Genomic DNA, 7,557 nt, shown 5'->3' with positions numbered 1-7,557 from the left:
CTTTCATAGTGTATTTATTTTGTTTCTTAATCTATCTTGGAATTTTTGTAGGTAGTAGGAAGTAGAGATAAAAATGTTTTCCCCAAATGAATAGCAAGTTGTGCCAGCATTGAACAGTCTTTCTTTGTAGTGAATACCATCTTACTACTTATGAAATTCTCACACACATACTTGGATCTGCTTCAAGATTCTATTTGTTCAGCCATTAAAATTACATTTTTAATAACTAGTAAGCCATTTTCAGTATGCTTTTTTTGGCTAAGATTGTCTTGTATTTTCTTAAACATAGCCCACAAGAAATTGAGCCAAGTCTGTCAAACTTTATAAAGTCCCTTTGAGAGTTGGGTTGGGACTGCACTGCTTCTAGAGCTCAATCTAGAAAGATTTGACAATTTTTTTCCAACCTGAGCAATGCCATGCAGGAGCATGCTCAGTCTCCTCATTTATTCAGGTCTCCTTTTATGTTCTCTAGTGAAGATTTAGTTTCCTTAATTTATATGTTCCCTATGTTTTTCATTTGGTTGACCTGGCTGCATATTTTTATTGCTGTTATAAGTCTATTATTATCAGTTCTTTTTTCTTCATATAGCTGTAGGAGAGCCATAGATTTAACCAAGTTGAAATTGTATCTTATTGAAATTTCATTTCATTGATTTTCATTGTTTTCCAGTTGAATTTGCTGGATTTTCTAGCTGGGAAGTCAGACTGTCTGCATAAAGCACAATACCTTTCTTTCTGATATTTACACTTAGCATATAACTTTTCTAGTCTTGCATTGGGTAAGATCTCTGGTATAGTGTTCAGTTGCAATAATGATAACAAGGCTGGCTAGCTTCCTGCCTGCTGGCTCCCTGAGGGTGGGCCCCTAGCGCACCGGGAGCCTCCCGCGGGAGCGCTGGTCTTTGGACCGACGACTCACTCCTGGCCTCGGGGTTTCCCAGAAGGAGGGCTTCCGGTGCACAGGGAGCTGCGGGTGGGGAATGCCAGCCTTCTGGCTGGTTAGCTTCCTGCCTGCTGGCTCCCGGAGGGTGGGCCATGCGGCGGCGAGCGCTATTGCGCGCCGGCCCTTAGGCCGGCCACCGCCACCGCTGCTCAATTGAGATCTATCATGACACAGAGAAACAGTGACACAATTGGCCCGCCATGCACCGACAGCAGTTGCCTACCCACGGATGTGTGTGAATCATTGAAACTTTGAACAACCCCTGGGAATACATGCCATACAACGGGCCACTCTTGCTCCTGCCATTGGGAACCAGAAAGGTCCAGAGTCAGCGGAGGAGCAGCTGCTGAACAAGGACTCAGAGAACATGAGAATGCAGACCAAGCCCATGGAGTCAGAGGTCCTGTGGACTGGGGTCCCCAGAGCCGCTCGGAAGCTGTAAACCAGGAGGACCTTGCACAATACTTGCAGAGACTCATTGGAAGCCATTCTTCCCCTGACAGTACAGGCTGTGGTGGAGCTCCGGAGAAGTCTGCAGCAGGATTCCTGCTGACTGTGCTGACAGCTGGGAAGAGGACACTAACAGGTTGTGGGGTCCCAAAGCAATGGGAAGCTGGAGAGAAAAAGCTACAAAGAATGGCTTTCACCCCAGATAGCTCACTTGAGATGTTAGTAAGAATTGCCTCCTCAGTACTCTATAGCCGTGATGAGGAGGAGGCCAAGGAGAGAAAACAAAGAGACTGAGAAAAAGCAGCTGCTTTTGCTGCACCACTAAGAGAAACAGATCCCAGGTCTGATTCCCGGGGCTCCAAGAAGAACTCGACAACTGCATTCATCTGCTACCACTGTTAAAAGCCAGGCCACCTCAAGAGGAACTGCCCTAAGAGGCCCCATGGGCCATGCCCTGGATGCAAAGGAGACCACTGGAGATCGGTCTGCCCTCTGAGGTGGAGGCCCCAGAGCTCAGACCCATGCTACCAGTTACTCCAACAGGAATGAGAGGGCTTGGGGCATGGTCTGCCTTCTCCCTCTGGCCGGACCATCATCTCCATCGAGGAGCCCCGGGTAATCATGACTATGGAGGAACAAGAAAACAGCCTGTTGCTAGACACAGGTGCAAGTCTCTCGGTCCTTCTTTTCAATCCTGGCCTTCCTTCCAGCCATCATACCTCAGTGAAAGGAGTCACTGGTGAGGAGGTAATATGCTATTTTTGACAACCCTTAGGCTGTAACTAGTTAATAGGTCCCTCTTACATATCTCTGTCTTCCTGAGAAACCACTCTGAAGATACCACCACGTATTACAGCAGCCATTGATATTTTCCTACTAACCTATCCATAACTGTGTAAAGTTTGTAATGTTCCTATCCTATTTCATAAATGGATGTATGTTTATTATTATGTGTTTCCTACAACAACCATTGAGAATAGTTAATGATTTTTCAATAGGTCACTCATGTATAGCTCTATTTATTTTCTTTAGAAGCCACTTTGAAGATACCAAAGTATAGTACAACAACTCTTGATAATCTCCTACCTCTTTTGTCTGTAACTCACTATTATTTGTCTATTTGTTTTCCTGAGAAACTATTTTGTAGACAATAATATGTAAAATGGTAACCATTGATAATTTCCTACCATTTTGTCTGTAATTTGTTAAGTCCCCCCTATTATTATGTTATCCTTCTTTTATTCTTTAAAATAAAAAAAGAAAAAAAATTAAATAATGATAACAAGGTTAAAAGGGATGAAAATAACATCCTATTCCCTAACTTTTATGAGAATGCTTCTTATATTTCACTAACTGTTTTTTAATGTTTTTAAAATTTGAATATTCTGCTTCAGGTACATTGCTATTTAGTAAGTCATTTCAAATCATTTTCTAGAAGTTGATAACACTTAAATCAAGATGCTCCAATTACTCATTTTATGTGAAGCATCAGCTGAACCATGCCAGACAACATAGGCATACACAATTTGGGAAATATAGGAAGTGTAGATGAATTCTCCCCCAGTATTCCTTTTCCCCGCATGACATTAAAGACAGTGTATATCCTGAACATGACTAGGAATCAGAGGTTTGAGCATACTGTCTACTCTTTGCTAGCTAGTGATCTAAGAGTTATGTTATGTGAATTTCAGTTTTCTCAATGTATTAGTCAGTTTCATGGTTGCTGGGACATAACACTTGACACCACATTTTAAATGAGAGGAAAGGTTTGATTTAACTCACAGGTTCTGGGGGATCAGTCCATGGTTAGCTAGCTTCAAGGCAGGAGCATCATGGCAGAAGGGTGTGGTGGAACAAAACTGCTCCCATTCATTGCAGCCAGGAAGCAAAGCACAGGAGGGGAAGGCGCCAGGGACCAGACACAGTACCCAAAGCCACACCTCCATGACCCACCCAGACACACCAAGATATGTACTCCACCAATACCCTGGGAGACTCTCATGCCAATCAAAGTGGCACAACCTTAACAATCACAAACAGTGTTTTGGTGGGAAGCAGGAGGGTCACAAGTTCAAGCTCAGTCTGGACAATTTAGAGACTCAGTGAGACCCTGTCCCAAAACAAAACCTAAGAAAAAGGCTGGGAATGTAGCTCAGTGCATTGTCCCTTTGTCCCAGGGGTCAGGTCATGCTCATCTGTCAGATAGAAACAAGACCCTTGGATTTCTTGTGTCACTCAAATGCTTATGATAGGAGTGACAATATGACAATTGTTGGGGTGACAACTATGCTATGGTAGTGAGTACTGTTAATAAATATGGACAGAGACACCTTCCAGAATGGGGCCCTGGGATGCTCTAACCAGCTCTGCTGGCTGGTGAGACAGTGGGGGGAGCTCGGAGGCTTGGGCCTCCCCTGAGCTCTCCTGCGACCTGGGTGGCGTGTGTTTACTCTTTGCTGCCAGGCATGGGTTCCAGTGGGACCAGTGTGCCTCTCTCTGGAATGCCAGTCAGGGGACATGCTTCAGCTTCTGGCATGTAGATATTTGTGCCAGCCTGGCCCAGGGAAGCAGCATTCCTGAGCCTAGGCCTTTGGGCCAGCACAACAGACCCCTCCTAAGACTCCTCACTCCAGGAAACTCCCTCCAGGCTTATTAAGGCCAGCAGGGAAGGAGGGCTGAACCCTGCCTTCATAGCCCACCTACCTGATGACAAGCATGAGGAAGGGTGCATCTGGGGGCACCTAGGCCATTAGAATTACATGCACACCCGTATGTTCTATTGCCTGAACTAACACCCATGCTAGTAGGGAGTTGTGGAAATAACCTGAGATTTGCAGCAAATCTGGGCTCTTCTGTTGGCTCAGTATGGGACATGGGGCTTTGTTTCCTTCATCTGTCATATAGGAATCAATGCACTCCTTGGTGCCTGTTCTCCCAGGACCTTCCATGGATACCAAAATCTGTGGATGCCCATGTCCCATTATGTATATCCTATGCATATCCTACATAATTTAAACCATCTGTACATCATTTGTAATATCTCATATAATATACATCCTATATAAATTGTTGTTCTAACTTTATTACTTATAGAATAAAGACAAAAATGTGTACATGTTCAGTACAGATGCAATATTTATTTATTTATTTATTTAGTTAGTTTTACTTCTGGGAATCAAACACAAGGCCTCCTGTGTGCTAGGCAAATGTTCTACGGCTGAGCTACAGCCTCACTTTTTTTTAGAATTTTCTTGAGGCAAAGTCTCGCTAATTTTCCCAGCTTGTCCTCAAACTTGTAACCTTCCTGCCTCAGCTACTCATGTAGCTATAGGCCTGTGCCACCACACCTAGCAACAGATGCAATTTTTTTCAAATATTTTCTATCCATGCTTGGTTAAATACTCAGATGTGAAGCCCATGGATACAAAGGGCTGACTGTAATAACAATTCCACTGCTAAAGAAGCCCTTGTAGCAGGTGAAATCATGTGTATGGATGTGGTTTGTAGACTGTGAAGCGTAGAATAAGTATGAGGAGGTTTAGAGCCTGTCCTTGGTGCATCCATAGAGATGTGACTATTTCAGAGATATGTCTGCAGGATGGGCCCTAGAACCGTGGGTCAAAGGTAAAAACCTGAGGAGGAAAGGATGAGAAGCCTGAGATGATCATAGGGAATTTCCTGTCAGAGCTGGGGATCTTTTCCACTTTCCTCCTTCATCTCCCTATCCAGTGTCGCCCCGATATCTCCATGCTACGGAACAAAAAAGGACAACACTGCCTGGAGCTTCCCTGATGTCTGCTGCAGTGTTGCTAAGCAACCTGGCCTCTTCCAGAAAGAGGAACTCAACACTCAGGGCCTGGTCCTCCAGCCTTCTTTAGCGACTTCCTCCTCCTCTGACCTTGAGGAAGGAGCTTTTCGACTCATGGAAGAACTGAGGTACAGAATTGGAGGGTTAAACTGGTGGGAAATGTTAGGGGCTTGCAGGGCTTGCCTCTGCTTGTGGGCTGGTGAATCCTGGAGAGAATGACAGGCATGGAGCAGCCCATGCACTGGACTCTTTGGGCACATGCTCTGCCCCCACAGCAATCCATCAAGGTGGGTCTAACCAGGGTCTTCTCAGTGATGTCACTGATGTTCAGTGTAAGTAGCCTTTTTGGTCCCACAAAAAAAAAAAAAAAAGAAAAAGAAAAAGAAAAATAGGCCGAGGTGGCATTTGAAGCCATATCCATGTGGGCTTCTTCTGCTGTTGGTAGAGATAAATACGAGTACAAGAGCCACAGGGAGCCACAAGATTCCTAAACTGCACTTCTCACTTTGAAACTTGTCTGGAACCCTTGGTGAGTGCTGGAATTGGGAACCTGTTCCGGGATTGGCCCGAGGGTGGAGCATATCATCCCACCACTTCCTGGGTCTCTCAGAACCTGAAAATTCCTCCATGAATGATGATTGAGGAAATTAGGGGTGGGGAAGGGGGTAAAACCTGGGCTACCAGCATTTGAATTGTATCTCTACCACTTTGCAGGTCTGTGATCCCAAGCAAGTTACTTAATACTTTGTGCCTCAGTTTTCCAGATCTGAGGAAGGGAGCAAACAACAATGTCACCAGGGCAAAGCTGTAAACTCAAGTGCAACTTGGGTATTAGTTATGGTGACCTTAGTTGCTGTAAAACCTCTCACTTCCAGATTTCACATGGTAGTAGCCCACACAGCAATCATGGGAAGTATTACTACTGTCCGCATCTCAGAGGGGAAAACACTCAGGACATTGTAGACATCTTCCCCAAAGGCACATAGCTCATGCCTGGCTGAGATGGTATAATTCTAAATTCAGTGATTCTTTTCTTACCCCAACAAGAAAAGGAGGATACTCTGAGTGCAGGAATTCAACCTGTGCGATGATGTGGTTGTGGCTCCAAACCCAGTCAAGAGGTCGGTCTTGGAAAAGCTCACTATTTGGCCCAGAATGAGGCCTGGATGGTCAGGGAAAAGGAAGTATAGTCACTCAGGTACCTTCCCAGGACATCTGGTTGGGACTAGAGAAGACAGGTGCTTGCTTTGGGTTGGTTTTGTTTGTCTAATAATAGAAAACATTGATAGATGTACCAAGGTAGTTATATACCCATTCCATCTATACTGCTGCCCTATGAGGGAGATTCTGTTTCTATCATATCCATTTTACAGATACAGTCATCGAGGCACAGAGAAATAAAGTGACTTGTTTGAGGTCACATGATTTGTAAATGACAGAGCTCACTGCATTCAAGCCCAGGAAGTCCACCCCAGAGCCCTGCTCTTAACTGCCACGCCATGTTGTTTTTTGATCACAAGAATGGCATGTGAGGAAGGAAATAACAAACGGGATCCACCAAGAGGAAATTCCCAAAAATAGAAAAAGTCACAGTCAGTGGGACATTGAGCCACTTGCCTCTAGATGTGAGATACACCATCCCAGGACAGAGGACAGTCATGGAGAAATCCTGCTGGCCAGGCCAAGGTGGGAACACCACCCAAGCCAAGATAGTCACATCCTACTCCCATCTCTGAACCCAGTGACCTACGCCGAGCGTGTAGGACCACAGGCAAAAAAGGGAAGGCTGGAAGAGCACAATTTACTCCTTATTGGTTAGGGCCCCAATAAGACACTTCCTTGAACTCACTATGTAGCCCAGGCTGGCTTCAAACTCATGCAATCTTCCTGCCTCAGCCTCCTGAGTGCTGGGGTTACAGGTGTGGGCCACCATGCCTGGCCAGCAAGACACTTAGAAGACAAGCTGTCAGTTTATCCTTTGTAGCTAGCGTTCCGCTGTGAACAGACAGTTAGGCCAGGCACAAAATGGGCATTGCAGAATGGGCCAGCAGTGTGCTGTTTATGAGGAGGTTAATCAGAAGGCCCAGAAAAATAAGAACTAATAGTAGGATGGTGAGCACTTGTGGTCTAGGGTCACAGGCTGGGCCGCTTAAACCCTCCAAGCCTTGGTTTCCTTATCTGAAGACAGAGGTAACCACCTGCATGTGGCAAGTTGTGGCCAGGTTGAAGGAGATGCCACCTGTAAAATATTAGCATAGGACAGAGCCTGGTACAGAGTGAGGTTCAGTGCGTAGTAAGACCTATTTTTATCAACGGCAAGTCCACCTGACATGAATTATTAATAGCTCAAGGAACA

The sequence above is a fragment of the Chinchilla lanigera genome, unplaced genomic scaffold (assembly GCF_000276665.1).
Source record: "Chinchilla lanigera isolate Chin_1 unplaced genomic scaffold, ChiLan1.0 scaffold00052, whole genome shotgun sequence".
In the NCBI taxonomy this organism is placed as follows: domain Eukaryota; kingdom Metazoa; phylum Chordata; class Mammalia; order Rodentia; family Chinchillidae; genus Chinchilla; species Chinchilla lanigera.
The sequence above is the reverse complement of the archived record's forward strand: the minus strand, read 5'-3'. Positions refer to the sequence as shown.